This window comes from Aethalodelphis obliquidens, unplaced genomic scaffold, assembly GCF_003676395.1.
Source record: "Aethalodelphis obliquidens isolate GAN/ISIS:26980383/991018 unplaced genomic scaffold, ASM367639v1 scaffold40, whole genome shotgun sequence".
Classification (NCBI taxonomy): domain Eukaryota; kingdom Metazoa; phylum Chordata; class Mammalia; order Artiodactyla; family Delphinidae; genus Aethalodelphis; species Aethalodelphis obliquidens.
The window spans coordinates 2,958,064-2,985,942 of NW_020837984.1; positions in this window are offsets into that span (position 1 = coordinate 2,958,064).

The following is a 27,879-nucleotide window of genomic DNA, read 5'->3' on the forward strand; positions in this document are numbered from 1 at the left end:
AAAAAAAAAAAAAAAAAAAAAAAAGGAATTAGAAGAAGGCAACTGGACAGCCAGGAGCAGAGAGAGGAGGGACCAGAATGGGCTGAAGAGGTTAGAAGATGCTTTCAAGTTCATTATGTTATTTCATGTCCATAACCCTCCTGGAAGAATTCCAGTTGGGTGTTATTCTTCGTGTATTGCAGATGATGAAATAGAAGTAAAAGAAGGGGAAAAGGTGGATGGAATCTTTAGCAGAGCTGAGAAAATTTAAAAATGCTGAGAAGGAATCCAGCCAGGAGCAAGCTGCACCTCACTGCAGAATCTCTTGAGGATGAACTTCTGAGCTTAAAAGATGCTGGTGAACAAAGTGCATGCAAGAAGTTAAACCAGTCAGACCTTCTCCTCTACATCTGTTGGCCAGGTGACCATCCTTAAGAGACTATAAATGTATTCTTTGGAGAAATTAATCTACAGGTTCCAGACTCAGGAAGAGGAAAGGGAAGAGTGAGGGAGATATGCTCTATTAAAAACAGTGGGAATAAGTGGAAGTCTGTGTACTGAATATGTAGGCTTCTTGCCCCCTTATGTAACTCTGACCCAAGAGGGTTGTCATTCAGGCATATATCCCCCTAAGCAGGAGAGCAGAAGGTTCCTCTCTGAACAAATAAAGAAGTCACAGAAAAAAATACTTGTCAATTCTAATATTGGGGACTGTCCCAGTCAAAAGCCCTGATCCTAATGTGATCAGTCTACACAAATAATTTTATCAGCTGACATAACTTCCATTTAGCTTTTAATACCTTGGTCTGAAATAGAAACAGATAATGTTCAAGAAGACACTGCAAAATGAAAGACAAAAGGAAGTGAGATTAAAATATATGCAATGCAAGAAAGATAAGAAATCTTTAAAAGATATAAGTAATATTCTCAGAGAGGAGAAGATATTGTACACATGAAATAAGAATAGAGTGTTAGGCTCCCATTTACCATTGCAACAAAAAGAATAAAATATCTAGGAATAAACCTACCTAAGGAGACAAAAGACCTGTATGCAGAAAACTACAAGACACTGATGAAAGAAATTAAAGATGATACAAATAGATGGAGACATATACCATGTTCTTGGATTGGAAGAATCAACATTGTGAAAATGACTCTACTACCCAAAGCAATCTATAGATTCAATGCAATCCCTATCAAACTACCACTGGCATTTTTCACAGAACTAGAACAAAAAATTTCGCAATTTGTATGGAAACACAAAAGACCCCGAATAGCCAAAGCAATCTTGAGAACAAAAAAAGGAACTGGAGGAATCAGGCTCCCTGACTTCAGACTATACTACAAAGCTACAGTTATCAAGACGGTATGGTACTGGCACAAAAACAGAAAGATAGATCAATGGAACAGGATAGAAAGCCCAGAGATAAACCCATGCACATATGGACACCTTATCTTTGATAAAGGTGGCAGGAATGTACAGTGGAAAAAGGACAGCCTCTTCAATAAGTGGTGCTGGGAAAACTGGACAGGTACATGTAAAAGAATGAAATTAGAACACTCCCTAACACCATACACAAAAATAAGCTCAAAATGGATTAAAGACCTAAATATAAGGCCAGAAACTATCAAACTATTAGAGGAAACCATAGGCAGAACACTCTATGACATAAATCACAGCAAGATTCTTTCTGACCCACCCCCTAGAGTAATGGAAATAAAAACAAAAATAAACAAATGGGACCTAATGAAACTTCAAAGCTTTTGCACAGCAAAGGAAACCATAAACAAGACCAAAAGACAACCCTCAGAATGGGAGAAAATATTTGCAAATGAAGCAACAGACAAAGGATTAATCTCCAAAATTTACAAGCAGCTCATGCAGCTCAACAACAAAAAAACAAACAACCCAATCCAAAAATGGGCAGAAGACCTAACCAGACATTTCTCCAAAGAAGATATACAGACTGCCAACAAACACATGAAAGAATGCTCAACATCATTAATCATTAGAGAAATGCAAATCAAAACTACAATGAGATATCATCTCACACCAGTCAGAATGGCCATCATCATAAAATCTAGAAACAATAAATGCTGGAGAGAGTGTGGAGAAAAGGGAACCCTCTTGCACTGCTGGTGGGAATGTGAATTGGTTCAGGCACTATGGAGAACAGTATGGAGGTTCCTTAAAAAACTACAAATAGAACTACCATATGACCCAGCAATCCCACTACTGGGCATATACCCTGAGAAAACCGAAATTCAAAAAGAGTCATGTACCAAAATGTTCATCGCAGCTCTATTTACAATAGCCCGGAGATGGAAACAACCTAAGTGCCCATCATTGGATGAATGGATAAAGAAGATGTGGCACATATATACAATGGAATATTACTCAGCCATAAAAAGAAACGAAATGGAGCTATTTGTAATGAGGTGGATAGACCTAGAGTCTGCCATACACAGTGAAGTAAGTCAGAAAGAAAAAGACAAATACAGTATGCTAACACATATATATGGAATTTAAGAAAAAAAAATGTCATGAAGAACCTAGGGGTAAGGCAGGAATAAAGACGCAGACCTCCTAGAGAACGGACTTGAGGTTATGGGGAGGGGGAAGGGTGAGCTGTGACGGGGCGAGAGAGAGTCATGGACATATACACACTAACAAACGTAGTAAGGTAGATAGCTAGTGGGAAGCAGCCGCATGGCACAGGGATATTGGCTCCGTGCTTTGTGACAGCCTGGAGGGGTGGGATAGGGAGGGTGGGAGGGAGGGAGACGCAAGAGGGAAGAGATATGGGAACATATGTATATGTATAACTGATTCACTTTGTTATAAAGCAGAAACTAACACACCATTGTAAAGTAATTATACCCCAATAAAGATGTTAAAAAAAAAAAAAAAAAGAATAGAGTGTTAGGTAAACGGAACATTTCTTGAAAGAGTTCTTAGAAACAATAGAACATTATGACAGAAAGGAGAAGTCCAAAGAAATATGGGGTGTTAAAAGTTGAGAAATTAACCTGTAAGTAAATGAAAAAAAAAACAAAGAGAAAGATAATAGGAGTGCTCCTCCTTGAGAAATGCACATCAGACAGCTCAATCCTTTACATTCTCAAGCCTTTATGAAATGGTACATGATTAGTGAGTCCTTCTCTGGTGAATCTACTTAAAATTGCAATCTACCCTCTTCCCTCTGGCACACTATACTACTCGAACTTACTTTTGCTTCCCCCCATAGGTCTTACGGCACTATATGTACATAACATTTTTATGTTGCCTGTACCCTCCCACTAGACTATAAACTCTATGACATGTTTGTTTAGTTGTTTGCTTTGCTTTGTTCACTGCTGTATCTCCAGCAACTAGAACATGGAGATTCTAGGCGAGGAGGGGAAGGCAAACAAAATCTAAGAATACGAGCTATTAAAGTTAGATTTGGAAGGGAAGGAGTGGTGGTGAGAAAAAGTGGATGAATGCATCATCATTCGTATCAAAGTCTCATGCTATGAAAAGAAACAGAAATGTGAATATATTTCACAAAGGACTCATGATAAAGATAAGCAGAATAACTACAAACCTTATAATTATCAGTAAGAAAACCCCCAAATACAAATGGAACTGTAATGGTTTTATTATGATTAGTTTTACACTGACAGGTAATAATCTCCAAGATGCATTTTAGCTGAAAACAGTAACATTTAGAGTGTATATAATATGCTATACGGCTGTTTAAAAAAATCCATATATACATGCTTATTAGATGCAAAGGATATTTCTATAAATACATGCAAGTATTGATAAGAGAGGATCCTTCTGGGTAAAAATCTTCAAAATCTTTTGAATTTAGTACTATAGGCATGTGTTCCAATATGCATGTGTTAGCTTTTTAAAAATTTTTACGTAAATGAGAACCTATTTTGTTTTACAAAACAGCCGCTTCCCTTCTTGGAAAGCTTATTTCTGGTCATATCTTTTTTTCTTTTTAACATCTTTATTGGAGTATAATTGCTTTACAATGTTGTGTTAGTTTCTGCTGTATCACAAAGTGAATCAGCTACATGCATACATATGTCGCCATATCCCCTCCCTCTTGCGTCTCCCTCCCACCCTCCCTATCCCACCCCTCTAGGTGGTCACAAAGCACTGAGCTGATCTCCCTGTGCTATGCAGCTGCTTCCCACTAGCTATCTGTTCATATCTTTGATGATTTCTCTTCCAGGCAGTCTTCTGCCCTATCACCTATGTCTGGTCATCTATCCCACTTGCAGGATCCAAGAATATCTTACATTGGCTGTTTCATAGCTCTTACCACATTATTTCATGGCTTTCAGTTAAAAGGATTGTTCCCCTCAGTAAACCATGGGCTCCTGAAGGGTGGAAATATATTTATTGTAGAATCCCCGATAGTTAACACATAGCCTTCCTTTTATCTCTATATTGGCTCGCCACATTTTACCATCCCTCCAAACTACAGGCACCTAATAAATAACCTGTTGCCTGAATGTATGAGCATTTTAGAGATTCTCTCTATTCTAGCTTCCCATTTGTCCTCAGAAATTTTCCCATTCTTTTTATCATAATTTTATTCAAGTATAATTTATATGCTACAGTAAAAATCACTTTTTTGGCATGCAATTCTGTGAGTTTGGCAATCACATAACCGTCATATAACAACATCACCACCAACAAAGAGACGATGAATATCATCGTCAACTCCCTAAAACCCTCTTGCATGTCACTGTAGACAACACCTTCCGCCACCATAAACCCCTGGAATTTGCTGATTTGTTTCCTTCCCTTTAGTTTTGCCTTTTCCTTCACAGAATGTCATAAAAATAGAGTATACACATGTAGCCTTTTAGATGTGGTTTTTTTCAGTTTCTAAACATGCATTTTAGATTAATTAATGTTCTTATCTATATGGGTAGTTCATTCCTTTTTAATTGTTGAGTATTATTCAATCATATGGATACGTTACATTTTGTTTATCCATTCACCTGTTGAAGGAAATTTGTGTTGTTTCTAGTTTTTGGTTATTATAAATAAGGTCATATATTCATATAATGATTCTTGTGTGAACATAAGTTTTCAATTCACTTGTACAAATACCTAGGAGTAGGATGGCTGGATTGGAATGTAAGTGCATGTTCAACTATAAGAGAAACTGAAAACTGATTTTCAAAGTAGCCAAACCATATTTTAATTTTCACCAGCCATGTCTGAGATTTCCAATTGCTCTGCATTCTCAACACTTTACATTGTCAGTTTTTAAAAGCCATTCTAATAGATATATATCTTTGTGATTGTAGTTTATATTTATTTAATGACTAAAAATGTTGAGAATGATTTCATGTGCTTATTTGCCTTCCATACAGTTCATTCAGTAAAGTGTTCATATCTTCAGGCCATTAGTCATTTCTTAATAAAAGATATCTTTACTTGAATAAAATTCTAGGTTGATAGATTTTTCTTTCAGTAATTTCAATATATTGGTCATTCTCATTAACACTATTCCTGATGAGTTATCTTTCTTTTTCTTCCTCTCTATATACTGTGTCCTTTTCCTCTGGCTGCATCTAAGATATTCTCTTTATCACTGCATTTGCCTTCGTTTAGTTTTCTTCATGTTTCTAGTTGTTGTTGAAACTTCCTGAGCCTCTTAGAACCTCTGGGTTTGGAGTTGCCATCAAATTTGGAAAACTATCAGTCATAATTTCTTAAAATATTGTAATTGCTATCCCCCACTTCCTTCAGGGGATCCAATTACACATACAATAGGTCACTTAAAAATGTCCCACAAGTCATTAGTGCTTCTTTTAAAAAAAAAATCCTGTTTTCCCTTAGTGTTTCAGTTTAGATAGTTTCTATTGCTACATCTTTAAGTTCACTAATCTTTTCTCTAAGTTGTCTAATCTGTAATTAATCAAATTTAGTGTATTATACATTTTATACATTCTATTTCTCATCTCTAGAAGTCTGATTTGGGTCTTTTTTATATCTTCCATGTCTTTAGTTTTTAAACACATTTATAATAAATGTTTTAATGCCCTTGTCTCCTGTCAGTCTAGGATTGTTTTCCATTGGTTTATTTTTCTCTTCATTATTGGTCATATTTGCTGCTTCTTTTCATACTGGTAACCTTTTTGTTGTATGGTGATATTAAAGATTTCATGTTGTTTATTGATAGATATTTTGTATTTCTATAAATATTCTTATGCTTTTATCAGAGATGCAGTTAAGTTACTTATAGTTTGATCATTTAGGGTCTTACTTTTTAGTTTTGTGAGGCAGGCTGTATTAGTCAGTTCTCCAGAGAAATAGAATCAATAGGATATATGTGTGTATATGTCTGTGTGAGTCTGTGTGTGTGTGTGTGTGTGTGTGTGTGTGTGGAGAGAGAGAGAGAGAGAGAGAAAGAGACAGAGAGGTATTTAGTATAAGGAATTGGCTCATGCAATCATGGAGGCTAAGGAGTCCCACAACCTGCCACCTGCGAGCTGGAGACACAGGAAAGCTAGTGACGTAATTCAGTGAGAGTCTAAAGGCCTGAGAACCACGAGCTCCAAGGGCAGAATATCAATGTTAAGCAATCACGCAGGAAAGGTCAAATTCTTCCTTCCTCTGTTTTTCTGTTCTATTCAGGCCCACGATTGATTGGACTGGGAGACACCCACCCATGCTGAAGAGGGCAAACTGCTTTACTGGGTCCACCAATGCAAATGCTGATTTCATCCAGAAATATCCTCATGGAACACCCAGAAATAATGTTTAGCCAAATATCTGGGCACCCTGTGATCCAGTCAAGATGACACATAAAATTAACAATTATACAGGCCCACAGCCATGTTTGACCTAGGACAAATTAGTCACTACTAAAGAGGCAAAACCCTTCTGAGTACCAAATGTCTTTTGAATCATGAGGTTTTTCCAGTCTGGTTGCAGGAACAGACGTTATTTCTGGTCCTGCAAAAGCACAAGGTCATTCCCCTAAGAGCTCTCAGTATCCCCTTGGGTAGGTTATGCACACATAAGTGCTAATCAGTACTCAGCTGAATACTCCACAGGAACCCTCCGCATAGATACAGAGTTATCTCTTTATAAAGATCTCTCGTCTCTGGGACTCTGTCTTATGAAGTCAAGCCTTGAATATTCCCAAATTCTCAGGGAGTCTGCCAAGGTACACTTGAGTCCATCCTCTCTGGCACAGCCAGGATATTCTCTCAAGGTATAAGGGGGCAACAAAAGCGATCACCTCATCATTTCCTGTATCTCAGGGAATACTGCCTTTCTCACCTGAAGTCATTCATGTGTCTCGACAACTACTGTTTCATACATTTTGTCCATATTTTTTCAGTTGTTTCAGGCAGAAGTATAAATCCAATCCCTGTTACTCCATCTTGGCAGACAATGGAAATCTCCTCTCAACCTCTCAACTACCTTTTAAATATTAGATCGAGCAATAAAAAGAACATTCTAATATATATATCCATGTAGTAACTATTTTGGTGCTTTTCATTCCATTGTTTAAGTGCAGATTTCTATATGCTTTCATATTCCTTCTGACTGAAGGACTGCCTTTAAAATGCCTTTAAATGAATGTTTACTAAAAATGAATTCTTGCCGTTTTTTTTATGCCTTTAAAAGTTGATTTTGACTTCAATTTTTAAACTTGAGATATAATTCACATAACATAAAAGTTACCTCTTAAGGCATAAAATTGAATGTTTTTTAGTACGACCCTTGCCACTATCTAATTCCAGAACATTTTCATCACACCCAAAAGAAACTCATATTTTTTTTTTTTTTTTTTTGCGGTACGCAGGCCTCTCACTGGTGTGGCTTCTCCTGTTGCAGAGCACAGGCTCCAGACACGCAGGCTCAGCGGCCATGGCTCACGGGCCCAGCCGCTCTGCGGCATGCGGGATCTTCCCGGACCGGGGCACGAACCTGTGTCCCTTGCATCGGCAGGCGGACTCTCAACCACTGCGCCACCAGGGAAGCCCAGAAACTCATATTTATTGGCAGTTTTCCCCATTCTTTACTCCCAGCCCTATAACCACTAACCTACTTTTTGCTACTATGATTTTGTCTATTTGGACATTTCATATAAATAGAATCATACAATATGTGGCATTTTGTGTTTGATTTATTTCACTCAGCATAAGAGTCTCAAGTTTCATCCTTTTTGTAGCATTTATCATTAACTTTCATTGTCAAATGTTATTCCAGTGTATGGATACACCACATATTGTTTATCTGTTCACCAATTAATGGGCATTTGGGTTATTTCCACTTTTTGGCTATTATGAATAATGCTATTATGGACACTCCTGTAAAAGTATTTGTGAGGACATGTTTTCAATTCTTTTGAGTATACAACTAGGCGTTGAAGTGCTGGGTCATATGGTAATTCTAAGTATTACATTTGAGAGAACTCCTTAACTATTATTCAAAGCAGTTGTATCATTGTTTATTTCCATCAGCAATGTATGAGTAATTTCTCTATATAGTCACCAATACTTGTTATTGTCTATCTTTTTTATTATAGTCATCCTAGTGGGTGTGAAGTAGTATTTCATTGGGGTTTTGATTTGCATTTCCCTAATGACAAATCACACTTTTTATTTTGTGTGCTTACTGGACATTTTTTACCTTATTTGGAGAAATAGCTACTCAAATCCTTTGTCCATTTTTAAATGGGGTTACTTCTGTTTTTGTTTGTTTGTTTTTGCGGTACGTGAGCCTCTCACTGTTGTGGCCTCTCCCGTTGCGGAGCACAGGCTCCGGACGCGCAGGCTCAGTGGCCATGACTCACGGGCCCAGCCGCTCCGCAGCATGTGGGATCCTCCCGGACCGGGGCACGAACCCGCGTCCCCTGCATTGGCAGGCGGACTCTCAACCACTGTGCCACCAGGGAAGCCCGGGTTATTCCTGTTTTTATTGTTGAATTTTAAGAGTTTGTTAAATATTTTTGAGACTAGTCCCTTACCATATATGTGCTATTTTCTCCCATTCTGTGGGTTGTCTTTTTACTCTCTTGATGGTATCCTATGAAGCACAAAAATTTTTAATTTTGTATTTCTTGTAGGTCAGCATCAAAGACCTTCTAGCATCAAAGTCTCTCAGTTGTCATTAGCCTGGGAATGTGTTAATTTTTCCTTCATTTTTGAAGGATAGTTTGCTGCTTAAAACATCTTTCATTGACATCTTTAAGCATCTTTTTTTCCCCAGCACTCTGAACATGCCCATCCACTGCTTTCAATCTTCCATGGATTCTGGTGAGAAATTAGCAGTTAGTCTTATTGAAAATCCCTTATACATGTTGAGCCACTCCGCTCTTGCTGCTTTCAAGATTCTCTCTTTGTATTTATCTTGAAAAGTTTTATTTTGATGTTTCTAGTGTAGATTTACTTGAAGTTTTTGAGCACAGAGTGTGTTAAGCCTCTGGGATATGTATACCAGTATTTTTCATGAAAGTTGAAAAGCCTGCAGACATTATTTCTTCAAATATTCTTTCCGCCTGTTTTCCCTCTTCTTCTCATATACATACTCTTAATTATGTGTATGTTGGGACACTTGGTGTCCCGCAGGTCACTGTTCATTTTCCTCATTTTTTTATTCTTTCTGTTCCTCAGATTAGATCATCTCAATTGACCAAATTTAAAGTTTGCTGATTTTTTTTTTTCCTGCCAGATCAAATGTTGAGCCTCCCTGGTTAAGTCTTTTATTTCAGTTATTACACCTTTTAAATCTAGAATTTTTATTTGGTTATTTTTCATAAATTTTATCTCTTTATTAAAATTCTATTCTTTGAGACATCAATCTCATACTTTCCTTTAGTTTTTATGTTTTTAAAAATATTTTATTTATTTATTTATTTAGGCTGCTTTGGGTCTTAGTTGCGGTATGCGGGATCTTCATTGCAGCATGCAGGCTTTTCTCTAGTTGTGACATGCAGGCTCCAGAGCGCATGGACTCTGCAGTTGTGGCATGCGGGCTTAGTTGCCTCACGGCATGTGGGATCTTAGTTCTCCAACCAGGGATGGAACCCACGTCCCCTGCTTTGGAAGGCAGACTCTTTACCACTGGATCACTGGGGAAGTCTCTCCTTTAGTTTTTAAATATGACTTCCTTCACTTGCTTAGTCATATTTAGAATGGCTAATTTAAGTGATTTCTCTAGTAATTTCGACTTCTGGCTTTCCTTAAGGACAGTTTCTATTGATTATAGTTTTTTCTGTGAATGGGGTATATTTCTTGTGTCTCTGCGTGTAGCCTAATCCTTGCTGAAAACTGGACACTTTAAATAATAAAATGGGCAGTTCTGGAAATCAGACTGCCTCCCCACAACCACCAAGGTCTCTTGCTGTTGCTGTGTGTTGCATCGACTTTGCTGCTCTTTTGTTTGTTTGTTTTGTTTTAATGACTTTCTTGAAGCAACTCTATAAAGTCTGTATATTTTTTTGTTGTGTGTGGCCCTTGAGGTTTCTTCTAGCTTTGCTCAGGGGTCAGCTAATCATTGCAAATAGCTTTTTTTAAATGACTGGAACTAGCAGGTCTCACAGGCTTTGCTGATAGACTCCGTGTGTGTGTGTGTTGGGGTACAACTTCTGTGCTCAGATAAGCCGTCTACAGCTCTGCCTTAGTCTTTACTTTCTGCTTCTGCAGGAAATCTCAACGTCAGCCGGAGAGGAGTTTAGGGTCTTCTCCGTTTTCTCTAGGCATACATATAGCCCTGGCCAGGCATGTTGCCCTGTTTATGTTTGTGGTCTTCTAGATTCCCATTGTCCAGGTCCTCTTTCAAAGGTTGTTTTGTTTTGTTTTTGTTTTTTTGGTTTCTTTTGAGCTATCATTTGCCCCAACTATTATGACTACCTCAGGCAGCTGTGATATTCAACAACTGTCACTGACAAATGCCAGGGAAAAGACTCTTCACTCAGAGCAGGTCTAAATATGGTCAAAAAGAGATAAATCCTGTACACGAATGCTTCCAGAGAACTGTCAGACAGCATAAATAATGACAATTCTCTAAGAAAGATGATTTTGGAAGGTCCGAACCTTCTCTGACCTCTCTAGTACCTGGTAGGTTTCTGCTTTTATCCAAGACCATGGGACTGTTGCTGTTCAAAACTGCTTTGGAGCAGGGAGAGGGATATGGTAATAGGGCAAGTTTAAGTGCCACAAATCTAACTGTTCTTACCAAGATTTAGCCATTTTTCTTGAATAAACACTTCTCAGATTGTTCAAAGACTTAGATTAATTTCCAGAGATCTGAAAAAGTTGATTTTGACAAATTTTGCCAATATTCTCATTTCTTTTACGAGAGGTGGATTTTTGGAAGTCCTTTCTCTGCCATCCCTGATAAAATCACTCACCTCAGTTTTAAGAGTAATATTACTTCATATAAGAGCATGATGACAGGATTATTTCTTTTGGTACATACAGATGTTGCTCCACTGTCCTTTCCCTTGCATTGTTTCCAATGAGAAGTCTACAGTCATTCATCTCTTTGTTCCTTTGTATATAATTATCTTTTTCCCTCTCTGGTTTCTGTTAAGATTTTCTGTTTATAACTGGTTTTAATTAATGTGATTATGAATAGTCTTATGTAATTTTATTCATGTTTCTAGTGTTTGTTAATCTTGGATCTGTGGTTTTATAATTTTCATCAAATTTAGAAAAAATTCTAGCCATTTTTTCTTCAAATAATTTTTGTCCCCCACCCCAACCTCCTTTGAAGCTCCAATTATACCTTTTTTAGGTTTAAGTTGTCCCACAACTCACTGATGCTTTCATCATTTTTTCCCAGTCACCTCTTCCTGTCTATTTTATTTTCTATCATTTCCACTGCTTCCTTTGTTATTCTCTATGTAATTTGATTTTTCCCTGGATACCTTCAAGATTTTCTCTTTACTGTTGGTCTTTAGCAGTTTGACTATGATGTACTTGCTTGTGGGTTTTGTGTTTTTTTTCCTTATTTCTTTTTTTGTTTGCCTTTGTTTTAGCATTTATACTGTACAAAGCTCACTGAGCCTCTTGGATATTTTTGAGTAATGTCTTCCATTATTTTCCTGCTTTATACATCTTAAGCAGTAGCCACACTCACTATTTAAACAACCATGAAACACACGTGATTGCTTTTTATCCAAAAAGTAATGTTGAAGTATAGTTTCAAGGGGGAAGATGGAAGAATAAACAAGTATTACTTATTTTAAGATATTCTACAACCAGCTTATTCCAAATTGTGGATCAACTCTCTTTACTAATGCCTTAAAAATAAAAAGGATATATCCCAATGTATTAAAGCCATGCCCAGCTTTCTTCATCTCTAGGAGTGAAAATGTGATGCAGAGGAATTTTTCATTTTTCACGTTAGCCAGTTACATTCCTAGCAAGATAGAAACAAATTCATGCTGCAATTTCCCATTAAAACTATAAAACAAAAGCTAATTACCGTTTAATGTCACTGAATTACATATCATTCCACTTGGTAATCTAAAATTATCGTATACTACTCACCAGGGTAAAACTTCCTCACAAAGTAACTCCATTGTAAGTTAAAAAGTCTTTGTAAGGGTAACACTGAAAACTAACCAACAATTTTAGCATTATTCGCACCCTTCCTTCAAGTAACATATGAGATAAAGAAAAAAGAACTTTGGAAAGTATAAAATGGCATATACATTTAAGATGATAACTTTGCTGTTTCAAATTCTAAATAATCCATACACATCCTGTTTCATACATCATACACATTAATTTCAAGTAACAACTGTTAGGAAAATACCCAAGGTTACACAAAGTGAATTTCTACAAGGAAAGTAGGTTTCATTTTATTTTATAGGTACTCTACATAGACTGAATTACTGAGAAGATTGCTAAATCTCTTCTTTACTTTGTGCAGCTTAGGTGGAACTACATTACTAATTCATACCAAAAAATCACTTATTGAAGGAGAGGAAAATTAGCCTCAAATGTCATATGTAACAGCATTAGTTCTCAAGATACCACAGTTGGGTATGAAGATGAAGTATATCACAGATGTCCGCAAAACTTACCTAATCATACAAACATTACAGTTCAAAAGAGAGAACAATTGATTTTCTGAAGTAAAAGGCTTTTGAGAACAGGATGAACCTATTGAAATGCAAAATCTTTACTAATAATTAATAACCCAGAGGTTCTCAACTCAGCTATAGCTAGGAAGCAAGTAAAGGTCAGTCTTAACAGAGTATCTGCCAACTGCCTAATAGTTCCCACCAAGAGTTAGTGAAAAACAATAAATATTGTTTTAATTGTAAAATGTAAAGAACTTCAGAGTACTTGAGATATGAGATTTTCTTCTTGTAGTAGCATTTTATTAAAAGTATTCTAAAGCAGGTAAAAATCAAAATACAACAAAGAAAATGTATTCCCTCATTTTAATATAGATATGCAGCATTCCTATGGGAGCAGCGGTTTGTGCAATTTTCATTTAGGTGGCCTGCTCTGACCATTACACAATTAAGTCAATAACTAAAAATGAAGAAAATACCTCTACCTCACATTTTCTTTGGGGTGTATCTGCTGTCTCAACGGGCAACATGAAATACTTTTTTATGTGTTAAGTTTGTATTATGTAATGTTGATACATACAAAATACAAACATACACACAGAAACACACACGCACATATACGTTATATACTATAGGATAAAAACTGGTCAACTCGTTACTTAGCTGAACAGCTAGAATATTAAAAATACTATTGAAACTCCTGTGTACTTTCTCCAAATTCAGTTCATCTACTCTCCCAGAACTCCATTCTACTAGAGGCAATTGGTTTTCACTTTTTAAGAGATTTACCTTCAGTGTATTTATCTGTAAACTATGTATTCTTTTATTTTACTGTTTGTGCAGTTAACAAAAGTAGTAATACTGTATGTAGTAATCTGAAATCACTCATTTCACAAAATATATTTCTAAGATTCATACAGGTTAATATATACATAGGAGTAGTTTGTTCATTTTTACTGATGAATTTATTTCACAATTCTATACAACAATGTGTTTATCTATTCTCCTGTCAATAAACATATGAATTGTTTCCAAAATTTTGTTTTTATAATACCTGCTTCAGCGAATTTCTTTGGAAAAATTTTTGATTCCTACTTATGTATATGTGCAAGAGTTTCTGCAGGGTGAGGCTTTTCATATTGTGAGTCACATCGTAATGAAATCAACGTAGTTACTATAAACAGTTTTTCATGTTTTTAAAAAGAATAGAAATATTGTTTCATGAAACTTGGTTCCAGTTATTTCTATATACGTATACACATGTATATTTATATATTTATGATAGTAGTGGGATCAAAGTGTACAATGTAATGTAATGTGGGTCTGGTTCCTAAAAGTTTGAAAAAGCCATATAATAACAAGCAAAATTGCTGTGTTACAATATGTTCATACTTAGTTTTACACATTAAGGCCAACATGTTTTCAAACTGCTTATAGCAATATACAGACTTACTTGCTCTGTCCAAGAATGTACACATTTTCTGTATCCTCACTAACACTTAGTTGAAATGGTCTCTTATTTTGGTTTTTAATTTGCATTTTCTGATGACCATGAGATTTAGTATATATTTATTAGGCATTTGCTGTACTCCTGTAAAAGACATTGCTTCATGATTTTGTATATTTTCTATTAGGTTTTCTCTGATTGATTTGTAGGAGTTCTTTAATTTTGACATGAGTACTTCACATGTTATATGTGTTGCCATAGTTTATGACTTATTTTCACTTTCATTATGGTGTATTTTGATTAACAGAAGTGCTAAAGTTTAAGGTAGTCAACTTCATCAATCATGTTTCATAGCTTGTTTATGGTTAATCATTTCTTTTATGCTTAATACCTTGATTAAGAAAGTATTTCCCAACCAGAAGACATAAAATTATGATCTAATGATTTTATCTAAATGTTTTAAAGTTTTACTTTCACATTTAGTTCTTCAATCTATATTGGATGAACTTTCTGTATGGTACATGGAGTGGAATGAATTTTACTTATTTCCAGAGATAACTCTGTCCCACTACCACTTACTGAATGGACCATCTTTCTCCCACTGCTCCTGGTCTCTAATGCTTTCCCTTGTATCAAGTTTACAAATATTTGTGGTTTTGAATCTAGGTTTGCTACTTGGTTCTATTGTTGAATATTTTCCCCAGAACTGATAAGACAATGTTATGTCTACTTGAGATTTAGAAGATATTCTTACACCCAGTAGGGCAAGTATCCCCATCTGATTTTTCCCTTCTGAAGTGATTTGGTTAATGAGTTTCTGTTCTTCAGGTAAATTTCAGAATCAGGATAACCCAGAAAAATGTAGTAAGTAGTCATTCAAATTTCTCAAAAACCTACGGTGAAATTCTGGTTAGAATTCCACTATGTTAAAATCAGATTGATTCATATAGATGTAATAAGTTATTTTTCAAATCTCTTAAAATCTATGTCACCAATTTATCAGAAATTCTATTGAACCTATGAATCAATCTGGAGAGAATCAACTTTAGAATACTGAGTCCTCTAATCTAGAACTCATATATGTGTGAGTTCTATATGTGACTCATTATATTGAAGCCTCTGTAATCAAGTTTTTTGACAGATATGGCACACATTTTGTATTTCTTGTTACCTCACTTCTTCTTGATGTAGTAAATCTTTTCTATTTTAATTATGTTTATAACTTATTTTGGTGGCATATATAAATTGATATTTTATATGCTTATCTTATGACTAGCCAATTAAAAAATTTCTCTTATTTATTCTAAAGACTTGTCAGCATATTACTTCTTTGTAGACAATGATATTATTTTTAAGTAAGAGCTTTGTTCCTTCTATTTACATTCTTGCACTATCATTTATTTGTTTACCTACTTATTTTCTGCTTGCTGTGCTGGCTAGAACAATATAGTACTCAATGCTGAATAGAAATAATGACAGTGGATAAGCTTGCCTTACTCCATATTTAATGAATAATACTTTGACATTTCATATTTTTACAGGTGTTTGCCGTACGTTTTGTATAGTTACTCTCGATTACATTAAGGAAATTTTTTTGATTGACAATTTGTTATGAGTTTTTTTAACCCAAGAATGATTGTTAAATATCTTCCACATCTATTAAAATAATCATTCATTTTACTCTTTTAAATATTAATGTACTGAATAACATTTATAGATTTTATAATGTTAAACTATCCTTGAATTTTATGATAAATTTTGACTTGTTCATGATGTAACACCTTTTTTTAAATACTGGATTTGGTTGTTTACTATTTGGTTTAATATACTTACATCAATGTTCCTTAGTAATACTGGCCTATCGATTTTTGTTCTTTTATTGTTCCTTTGCCTATATTAGACTTGGGTATTCTGGTTATTATCGCTATGAGGAATATGTTGGGTAGTATTTACACATTTCAATTCTACCAAAGAGTATTTATTACACTAAAGGATATTTTAACTGAAAGTTTTATATGAATAATTTCTAAAACACAGGGGCCTATAATTTTTGTAGAACATTTTATACCATTTATTCAATTTACTTAATATGCATAGGGCTATTCACAGGCTATTTATTTCTTGTTTGCAAATTACATTTTTCTAAGAATTTGTCTATTTAAGTTAAAGTTTTATGCTTCTTCCCATAAAGACTGAAAATCAAACAGGTTGAAGACCACAGACTTTGAGACAAATCTCTAGAGTTCAAATTCCATCCCTATTATACATTGTCAAAGTGATCTTGAGTAGGTTACTTATTTCTTTGTTGTTCTTGTTGTTTTTGTTTTTGGCTGTGCTGTGCGGTTTATGGGATCTTAGTTCCCTGGCCAGGGATTGAACTCGGCCCCTTGGCAGTGAGAGCTTGGAGTCCTAACCACTGGATGGCCAGGGAATTCCCGGTTACTTATTTCATTTTATGTGATTTTTTTGGTAAGTTATTAAGCCTCTTTAAATTCAGTTTTCCCACCTATAAAATAAAATAATAATTAAATCATAGGATATTTGGGATGCACAGAATGTAAGTAAAGCTCTCAGAAATGTTCTTGGCACACAACAGATATTACATATATTTGATTTTGTTTTCATCACTACTTCATTCCATTAATTTCTACATTTTTTTTAATTTTCTTTTTGAGTTCCTTTTTCCTTGAGTCTATTCCTTCTCCCCTCTATTTTAAGTAAGATACTTAGCTTATTACTTTTACTTTTTCTTCTCTTCTATTTAAGGTAAAAAATAATATTCTTTCCACCTTTACTTTTAACTTAAATACTCATCTTAACTTTCACCTTTTCTTCTTTTCTAGTATAAGCATTATAGGTCTCCTAGACTTCTATTTTTCACTCTGTTTCTCGCACAAATATTTTTTTTAATACAGGTTAGAGTTACATATAGTGAGATGCTCAGATATTGAATATGATATTCAATAAGTTTTGACAAACGCCTTATCAAACCACAGAACATTTTAATCACTACAGAATATTCCCTTGTGGCCTTTCTTAGTCAGTAACCCCTCCTGAAATAGTCACTAATTTCATTTCTATTTCTATAGGTTTACTTAATTATTCTAGAATTCCATGTCACTGGAATCATATAGCATGATTGAGTCTGGCTTCTTTTACCAGAATACCATTGCTGGATCCATCAGTTCATTTTATTTTAATATTGAGTAGTCCATTATATACACAGACTATCATTTGTTTACACATTTCCCTATTGATAGAATTTAGGTTGTCTCCTGCTTTTGGCTATATTGAATAAAGCTGCTATAAACATTCTTTATAGTGTGCCTTCTGAGGCATTTTTTCTTTTGGCTTAAAATCTAGAAGTGGAATTGTTGGGTCATATGATAAGTAGGTGTTTATTTTTAAAGAAACTACCCAACTATTTTCCAAAGTAGTTGTACCCCTTTGCACTTCAAAGAGCAATGCATGAAAGTTCTGTTTGCTTTATAGCCTGTACAACATTTGGTGTTGACAACCTTTTGTTATATTGACCATTCTTTCAGATTCATAGTGATATCTCATTGTGGTTTTGATTTGTATTTCCATGACAATTAATAAGATTTGGCACTTCTTCCTCTGCTTTTTAGATGTTTTGTGTATTTTATTTTGTGAGAAGTTTAAGTCTTTTCCACATTTTATATCTCCTTACTGAGTTGTGAGAGTTTTAAAATATTCTTAATAGAAATCCTTTGTCAGATATGTGTGTTGTAAATACATTATTCCTTTCTGTTTAATCTTACTGGCTGTATAATTTCTGGATGGTGTATTTTGATGAGCAAGTTTTTAACTTTCAGGAAATTTATATTATTAATTTATATTTTATGGTTCATTCCACGTCCTCTCTAAGAAAACTTGTCAGCCTCAAAGTTGCACAGATATTCTCCTATGATGTTTCCTCGTAGCTTCATTATTTTAGTTTTTATACTTAGATCTCTGATCTACCTTTAATTCCATTTGGTATGACATGAGGTAGAAGTCAGGTTTCTTCTTCCATACGTATATTTGGAAAATATTTTCCTTCCATACTGAATTGCTCTATCAGGCTTTTCATCTATTTCTAGTTCACTGAGAGATATTTTTAATCATAAATAGATATTACATTTTGTCAAATATTTATGCATTTATTAAAAATGATTTTTCTTTAGTATATAAATGTGATAATTACATTGACTGACTTTTGTATGTTAAAAAAAACTTGCCTTCTTAGATTAAATCACACATCATTTTGTAATATTCTTTTTACATATTCCTAACTTTAATTAAAGTTGGGTATCCACCTAAAAATGGAATCACTGGGTCATACAGTAACTTTGTTTTACTTTTTGAGAAACCACCAAACTGTTTTTCCCAGCAATTAAGCCATTTTATATTCCCATAATCAGTACGTCTCCATCATATTTTAATTAATTAATTTATTTATTTTTTGCGGTACGCGGGCCTCTCACTGCTGTGGCCTCTCCCGTTGTGGAGCACAGGCTCCAGACGCACAGGCTCAGCGGCCATGGCTCACGGGCCCAGCTGCTCCGCGGCATGTGGGATCTTCCCGGACCGGGGCACGAACCCGTGTCCCCTGCATCGGCAGGCGGACTCTCAACCACTGCACCACCAGGGAAGCCCTCTATCATATTTTAAACTTCATGTGGACAAGGACTGTGTTTTGTTCACCACTATATACCCAGTACCTAGGGCATAAAGCCTGATACACAGAATATTCTTGACATAGATATAGAGGATTAGACATAGGAATAAATAAATGAAATGGTTTAGATGCTTTCCAAAGGTATATTCCTAGTACATATAGAAAGGTTTGGTAAATGTTAAAATAACATTAATATTACCTTTTGAATTTACACTAATTTGAGCCCCTGTCTGTACAATAGATTTAAAACTGGTTTCAGTTATGTAAGTGTCTGCTGATTTCAGGGAAGAATGACTGATAAAATTGACCTGACTCTTACTGGCAACTACTCAGCTTGCAATAAGAAATATTGGAGTACTGAATGATTTGCCAGTCCTCCAAACTGCTTACAGTTACATGAAATGAACGGCAGCATAAAATTGTGGCTCAGAGGAAATAACTCTAGACCTCAGCACCTTCTTGGATAGATAGTGGAGGTGAATGATCAGCTGATCTCAAAGTTCCCATCCAGTTAGGTGATGAGGAAATTTAAGAATGTGTTAGATAGCACAGTATTCTATCCACTCCAATAGGCTGCTAACCAGTGTCATTTTCCAATCCATCCTCCATCGACCAGCCCAAATTATCTTTTATCCCACTTTTGCTATTAATATCTCTCAGTGTACTTACCATTGCTTTTAGGATTAAGTTTAAAACCTTAATATAGTCTGCAGGAACTATATAAAGGCATTTGTGACATAGGTTATGGAAATAGCCTATGCACTTAAATAGCCCTGATTCATATTTTGGTTTGACCCCTTCCTAGCTGGTGAGTTAAGGAGTTGAGTTATCTGAGTCTCAGATGTTTCATCTGGAAACTGGGATAACAGTAGCAATATCTGCCTTATGAATTTGGCTCCTGTTTACCTTTCTAATCTTTTCTCATGCCACTCACTTATCTCTTGCTATGTTCCAGTGATGCCAGACTTCTCTTTGTTCCTCAAATATACCATGTTTTTTCCTGTTTCCTTTGTCTGATGTGCACCCTCCATCCTACAGGTGGTTAATATTTCACCGTCAGTCTCATCTATGATTCTTCCCCATGGAAGTCTTTTCCTTCACAGGAGTTTTCAAAATTATAATTTCTCAACTACTTGTATAATTATTTGATTTCTGTCTGTATTACTTGCTTAACTGAAAACTCCCTTTTGAACCGGCACTGTATCCCTTCTGCTAAATGGAAGAATGATTGAATGGAAGTCATCACATGGATATATTTTGAATGAATAAATATAACATTTTAAATCAACTATACTCCAATAAAATTTTAAAAAAAATTTTTAATAAAGTAAGCCTTGCCTATGGCATCATCTTATTGACCTCAGACCATGTCCTGAGCCCCCAAAGATCATTCTTGCATTGATCCTCCCAGGGTCTCTTCCTATTCCCCTAGTCATGGACTTCTCTGACTCAGTGCTTCTCATCCACTTACTCCTTTGCTTTAGATCATTTAGCACCAAGTCTGACTTCTATATCCTAGAACTCTTTTTTCATCCTATTTGTTTGGTAAAATGTTTTGGGCAACATTTTTGCTCTAATACAACTTGGCTGCTTACATCCTTGGTAAATCTTGACACTGTGCTTCAGTTTGCACTTCCCATGTCCACATCTAAACTCTCTCCCTAGGGAAATCAGTTCCAGATGTACCAAGACATAGCCTGACAACAAAAGGAACATGGAAATAATTTCAGAGTTAGCAATCACAACCCAGTTACCAGATCTAAGACAGGTGACATAATTCTAAGCCCCAGAAGGCCAGCTTTGATTGACATTGGCTCAGAAATTGGATCTAAACATGGGCTGTCAGTGGAACACATAAGGCAGACTGAGAAATTTTGGAGGGACTCATGTAGGTCAGGCTATGCCCCAGCAAATGACACACAAGCATATATAACACAACTTTTTCTCCCTCACAAATTGGTTTACAGCTGACCCTAAATATATCAGCTTCAAGCAGAATAGTGAACACGGAATCTCATTGTCTGAAGCATAACTCAAATCTGACAGTGAACATAGTACCTGCATACAATCTGTGGTAAGGGGTTTTTCCTGAAATGTTTCAATCTCTGGATATTTCTCTTACTCATGTTGTTTCAGGAGCTTGGGGGGCTCTTGTCTCACAAACCAGCCTGACACGCTTTGCACAAATGATTTTGCCTTTGTTTTTAATATTAGAATCCTTGCCTCAGCCTTACTGGGATGATGTTCCTTGAGTGAAATAAACCTGTTCAAAAACTCTGCCGCAGACACTTTGACTCTATGGTCTTGGCAAGTCACTTCATTTTTTCTTGGATCTTAGTTCAATTCACCTTTTTTAAAAAATTAATAGTATTGGTAGTTATCTTGCAATATCACTGTGAAGATTTATTAACTTAATAAAAGTATATATTTAAAATTTCTGTGGCAGGGCCTGCAACACTAACCATAGTGCTATGAAAAATTGTTAGGTATCTTTGACCAAATACATATTTGAGCGCAGACTAGGAATATGATCTTGTGAGGATGATAAGGATGGCTGATCCATAAACTCTATCCTATGGAGCTTTTGGTACAGTGACAGATGTAAGACATATAAAAACAATAACAATACTAACAACAGAGGTTATACCTAAGGGTAGTACTGAACTGTCCCAAATATAGGTGCTACTTCCCCCCACTAGGATGGCTAAAAAAAGAGGGATTTTAACATGGCCTACAATTCTGGTGGAAGGAAAAACAGGGGCTAGGAAACAGCAAAAATATAGGACATGGACCATTAAACAACAGGTTAAATAAGCATTGAATAGAATAGTTTGTGTAGAATACCAGTTCAACCAAGGGAAAAGTCAGATTTATGGCTAGGAAGCAGGTTAGGGTCATATCATGGAAGGTTTCGGACATTAGGCTAAGATGTCTGGATTTTATGTGCAGGCAGTGGATGTCAGTGATAGTTTTTGACAAGTTGTTTTAAAAGATTAGGCTTCTCACTGGAAGGAAAAGTTGGAGGAGGGAAACACAGTGAGGGGTGCTGTTAGAAAGCCAGGAGGCACTGAGACCACCTAACCCATAAATATCTACATCATAATTGAGATAACAAGAATGGTGACAGCAAAATTGCCTGTGTTTCCCTTTTCACCTGGCTGAACTAAGGTTAGCAAAGCATGTGAGAAACTTTACATTCTATTCCAAAGAGCCCCAGAGGAAAATGGTTAGGCTGAGAGCAAGGACCTCCATGTTAATGATAGAGTAAAGGAGCATCTGAGCTCTGAGAGGAGAATGCCATTGATTCCGGTGAACTGCTGCTTTGTATGACTTCATCTTCTAGAGGGTGTTGTACTGTTTCCCTATTATGCTTTCAGAGAAAACATCTTAGATATCTGCCCTTTATTGAGAATAAGGTCAATATTTCAACAAATTTAGATGCATATCTAGCTCTGGAGCCTGCGAGCAACAACTACTGAGTCTGCATGCCACAACTAGTGAAGCCCGCGCACCGCAATGAAGAGTAGCCCCTGCTCGCCACAACTAGGGAAAGCCAGCACAGAAACAACAAAGACCCAACACAGCCAAAAATAAATAAATAAAATAAATTTTAAAAAAGGAGCATAGGGGCTTGATAACATGGTACTGAAAACTTTTCTGCCAGTTTATAAAACTATCTTCAAGAATTCCAAAGAGAAAATATTAACTTTTAAGATGAGCAGTGAAATTTAGGAAGAGAAAATACCAGTATATATTTGGGGTGTCTCTTTCTTATTGGCCTCAGAGTACTTTGCAAAGATAATTTCAAAGGTTCTTACAAGAAGGCAGATACATGGTAACTACTGTCATTCTATTTAGTGGGTGTGGGTGATCAGGTGTAGAGAGATGAAAACCAAGATTAGTTCATAAATTCAACAATAGAGACGTTTCAACACTTGGGGAATACACAGTAAGAACTGAGAGCTGCTGCTGAGTTACATCTTCAGGAGTAGAGGGAGGAAAGGTTTCCAATAATCAACCCATTCTTTGACTGCTTTTTTTTTTTTTTTTTTTTTAAGAAAGATAGTAAAACTTGGTGGATGCAGAGATGACTAAGCATAGGATGCAAAGTGACTAAGTGACCTTTCCCACATTTTTTTAGGAGTGGGGTTTTAGGTAACTGGTCAGCCAATTTATTGGCTCTTTACAATACGCTATACAATGATAGCTACAGAGCAGTGTAGACGTCCTTGGTTTGGAAGCAACAAGATTATTCATTGAATAGGCAATGAGCAGGTACTTTCTGGGAGTTGCAAAAATGAATAATGATCAGTGTTGTAATTAACATGCTACAGGGGGTAGAAGAAGAAGAGAAAGGCAGCATTTCCATTGGTCTGAGAGAAATGGACTGGCTCTTTATGGAAGTATTGATGTGTTAGATGATACGGAGTGGTACTGTAGAACTTGGGAGTTGGAAATGAAACTAGATATCATTTCATCAAATTGCTTCCTTAACAGTATACAATCATAAACATATGCCTATGTATTTTGAAAACATATACAGTGTTTTCAAGTATATAGTATATTTTTTAATCTAAAACTCCAGAGATGTTGGAACTATCACCATCTCCATGTTATAGATATGAAAACTAAGACTCAAAGAGGTGAAATCATATCACAATTATAAAATCAAACTGTCAAACAGAAACACTAATTTGCATATAAAAGAAAACTCATTCCATTAAAGAACTTGAATACGAATATTTAAAGGACGAGTTCTGAAGCAAGTTTTTCACATTAGTTTATATTTCCATTCTACATTCTTTTCTTTACAGCCCAGTCTGTAACTAATTTCTTTATTTTCATATCCTTGCAACTTTCAACAAAAATGCATAAGGTGAATAGACTACAATGTGGCATGTGCTAAAAATGCAAAGTGAAGAGGTTGTGATTTTTATCTGCATCTAAGTTCTCTTCGGTTTAGGAGAATTGTACTAAGCGCCTCTTGAAAGAACACAGCCACCAGCTGGATGGTTTCTGCTGTTAGCAAACATTATGAAACAATGACAATTAAACTGTTTAATTATATAGGAGGATTACAATATGGTACCTATGTCAACTGTAATTGATTTTAAGTCTTAGGTGATTCTGGTATTTGGGGAGGTCCAGGCAGAGGACATCAGGAAGGTTAGAATAAAGCCACTTTATTTCTCATTGGCTAAAATGAGCTCTCTATAGAATGATACCAGAGAGGAAACTGAATCTCTGTCTGGAATTTTAAAAAGAGGTATAAGAAGTGAGATTTGTTGGGTCATCTCTATATATAAAAAGGAAAATAAAATATCTTTTCTATAAGTAATTAAGATGAAAGAACCTAATACTGGTATCTGATGATTCTGTAATTGTGTATCAATTACATTCATTGTGAATATGCACCAGATCAATGAGCTGACATTGAGCTATCACTATTTCTCAGCCTTGTAATCCTCACATAATTAGATTTCTAAGGAAGTTCTTCTGGGCAAAAGACCTGTTTTCAAAGAGAGTGGTGCATTATGCATCATACAATGAAAAAGAAACATCAAGAGATATGGCTATGACTCATTTGACCAATAACTAGTTACATAATCTGCACCTTCACCTTCACCTTTTTGAGTCTCACCTTCATCATTTGTGATACCAGGAGTTAAAATAAATGATCTGTAGGTTATTCTAACTCTAATATCCTATGATGTTTAGATATGATTGCTATAACTGAAGAAAAGTGTATTTATTATCATAAGCTCAGCAACTACCTAAAAAAAAAGCTCTACTTTTCCACTATTGCCACTCTGTTTCCAGCTTTTCTACTTTTACAGTTTGGGGGAATATTGCATTGCTATTAAATCTGTAGAATCTCAAATATTCCTAGTTGAGCACTTGAGCTTTAAAAATATTTTAGCTTCCTTCAAAGCACTGGTCATCAGAAGAAACATACAGCTGAATACCCATTGCACATACTGAGAGAGACTTTGGAACTAGTTTGTTAAGAAGCTAGAACTATAAACCTCATAGCCCAAAAATGGAGACAAGCCAAAACAATGGAAATCATATTCACTTTAAGGAGAAAAATCTGCTTATTCTTCAATAGCGCCCTGATTTCTATTCACTTAAAAGCCAATGGAAAACTCTGAGTAGATGTTGCTGTATTACATTTGAGAAAAAGTCTTGTAAGTATTCTAAAGAAGATATTTGTAGATGGGAAGTATCCCTTCCAACTAGCTATGTAGGAAGACAAATTCATTTCAAGAAAAAGTTTTTTTTTCTTTCTAGTTCCCATACAACACTAATCAGGCATGAACAAAAGTGATCACTTTTCTAATAACTTTAGAGATAGACACCGTCTTCTTGAAACCTAGAGGACGTGTACAAATCTCATCTCAATGTTATTCAATGTATCTGTACCACAGATACCCAGGACAAAGGTAGCCAGTATATCTACACAAAACATATTTGGTAAGGGTAATGAAGTTATATAAAGCTAATGTTATATTTTTTAAAACTCCTTTTAAGATCAGTAAGTATGCTTCTACATCAGTACTGCCTTGGGTCTTCCAAGAAATATCAAATTAGGGAGTGTGCACAGGCAGGTCACATGCCCACACTTCCTCTCTGCATGGTTAGCTTCACTCTTTCCATTAAGTTGGCGTGTTTCTCAGAACACCCTGGGCATATCAATGGCCTTGGCTAATACACATGCCCACATATTTCTCTTGTTATTGTTTTCTCTGTTTGACCTTTGTAAGGTCCTACCATCTTCCCATTGATTATATATATATATATATATATATATATATATATATTTTTTTTTTTTTTTTCCGGTACACAGGCCTCTCACTGTTGTGTCCTCTCCCGTTGCGGAGCACAGGCTCCGGACGTGCAGGCTCAGCGGCCATGGCTCACGGGCCCAGCCGCTACGTGGCATGTGGGATCTTCCCGGACCGGGGCACGAACCCGTGTCTCCTGCATCGGCAGGTGGACTCTCAACCACTGCGCCACCAGGGAAGCCCTGATTATATATTTTTATCTAGTAACTTCTACTCCCTGCCAACCCCCTTTGATACACGGCAGAGAAAGGACAATAAAATTTATGAATTAGTATAAGATATGCAAGATACGATGAAATTTGTGGAGCTCATAGCATCTCTGAAATAATCAAACATTTTATCAAGTACAAAAAAGCTGATCTGTGGATAGGGAACAATAGATATATACTATTTTCTTCTGTCAGACAAAGTAACCTTTACCAAATCAAAGGGAGCATAGGGATGCAAAATCTCTGGGGAAAAACTATAATAAGAACTGGTAAGTCTTTAGCATAGGCTTGAAATTAAGATGTTCTCTATGGTAAGCCTTCAGACTACTAAGCACACATGATAACCCCAACAGTGTGGCATAATGAACAGAGCTTTGATCTTGTTTAGGAGGCCTAGGACCTAGTCCCAAGCAAAGGCTTCAGTTTCCTCATCTGCAAAAGGATAATGAGAGGAGCACACATTTATTGGTCACTTACTATATGAAGTAAGTGACCATCCTACAACATGTCATTTCCTATAAATCTCAAATCAGCACTAAAAGGCATGTTATTATCCTCATTATACAACTGAGGAAACAGGTGCAGAGGTCTTTAAATCTTCAACTTAAGAGGCAGAACAGGATTAGAATCAGCTCTATTTGAAACCAAATTCATGCTCTTTCACCACACCTTGTAGTTTTCACAGTATCCTAAGAGATCTTAAGAGACATCATATATGAGGACAGATTGTACATTTCAAAGTGTTATACAAATACAGAGTTTAATAACATTAGCCCTTTTGATGTCTAGCCATGGAAATTCAGGATTGGGTGCCGTTTTTTAATGAATTCTATCTCCCCATTAGATGATCAGTTTGCAAGGAAGCCTGCATCTGAACTTCTATTTCTTTTGTACTGTGCACCTCACAGAATGAAAGCTCAATTAACATTAATAACTAACCATGCAATGCTATCTCTACGGTCTCACATTTAACCTCAGGATCCATTCTATATAATTAAAAGCATCCAGTATAAGTTCAATATGGAGTACATTCCTTGTAAAATATGAACATTTGGAAGAACATGTAGAGTATCTTTGCTAAAATAGCAAGATTTTATCTATATCTCAGTGTTGTTTTTATATAATTTATTATTAGAGCTCAAATTTCCTACTGCAGGGGTTTAATGAAATATGAGGCCAAGTGACTATTTAAAAAGAGGAAAACTAAGGCATTGAGATACTTTCCTGGTCAACTATACATTAAGCAGATATTCTATGGATAAAGGATTTTTAGCTTACTGTCATTATCTACATTTGACTTACTTAGAGCCAATATGACTTCTTTCTTCCAAAATATATCATTTAAATCAAAATAACACATTTTAGTTTTAAAAGTCAACAATAAAAAAAATAAAAAACCTTAAAAGTACTGTATACTCATATTCTTAGCACGTCACCTTGAAGGGATTATTTTCAGTACTGTCTCCTAAGGTAAAATGACTGAACAGAATGTAAGAGATGAAAATTATAAAATTATTAAAATTTAAGTCTGGGGCCAAAGAGCTACATGTTATATAATTATTGCAAGAGGTGGAAGGGAGAAGAGTTAGGATAAAAGAAAAGGCACCATGTACAGAGGAAAGATGGAGTTCTAGCTATAGGGAAAAGAACAGAG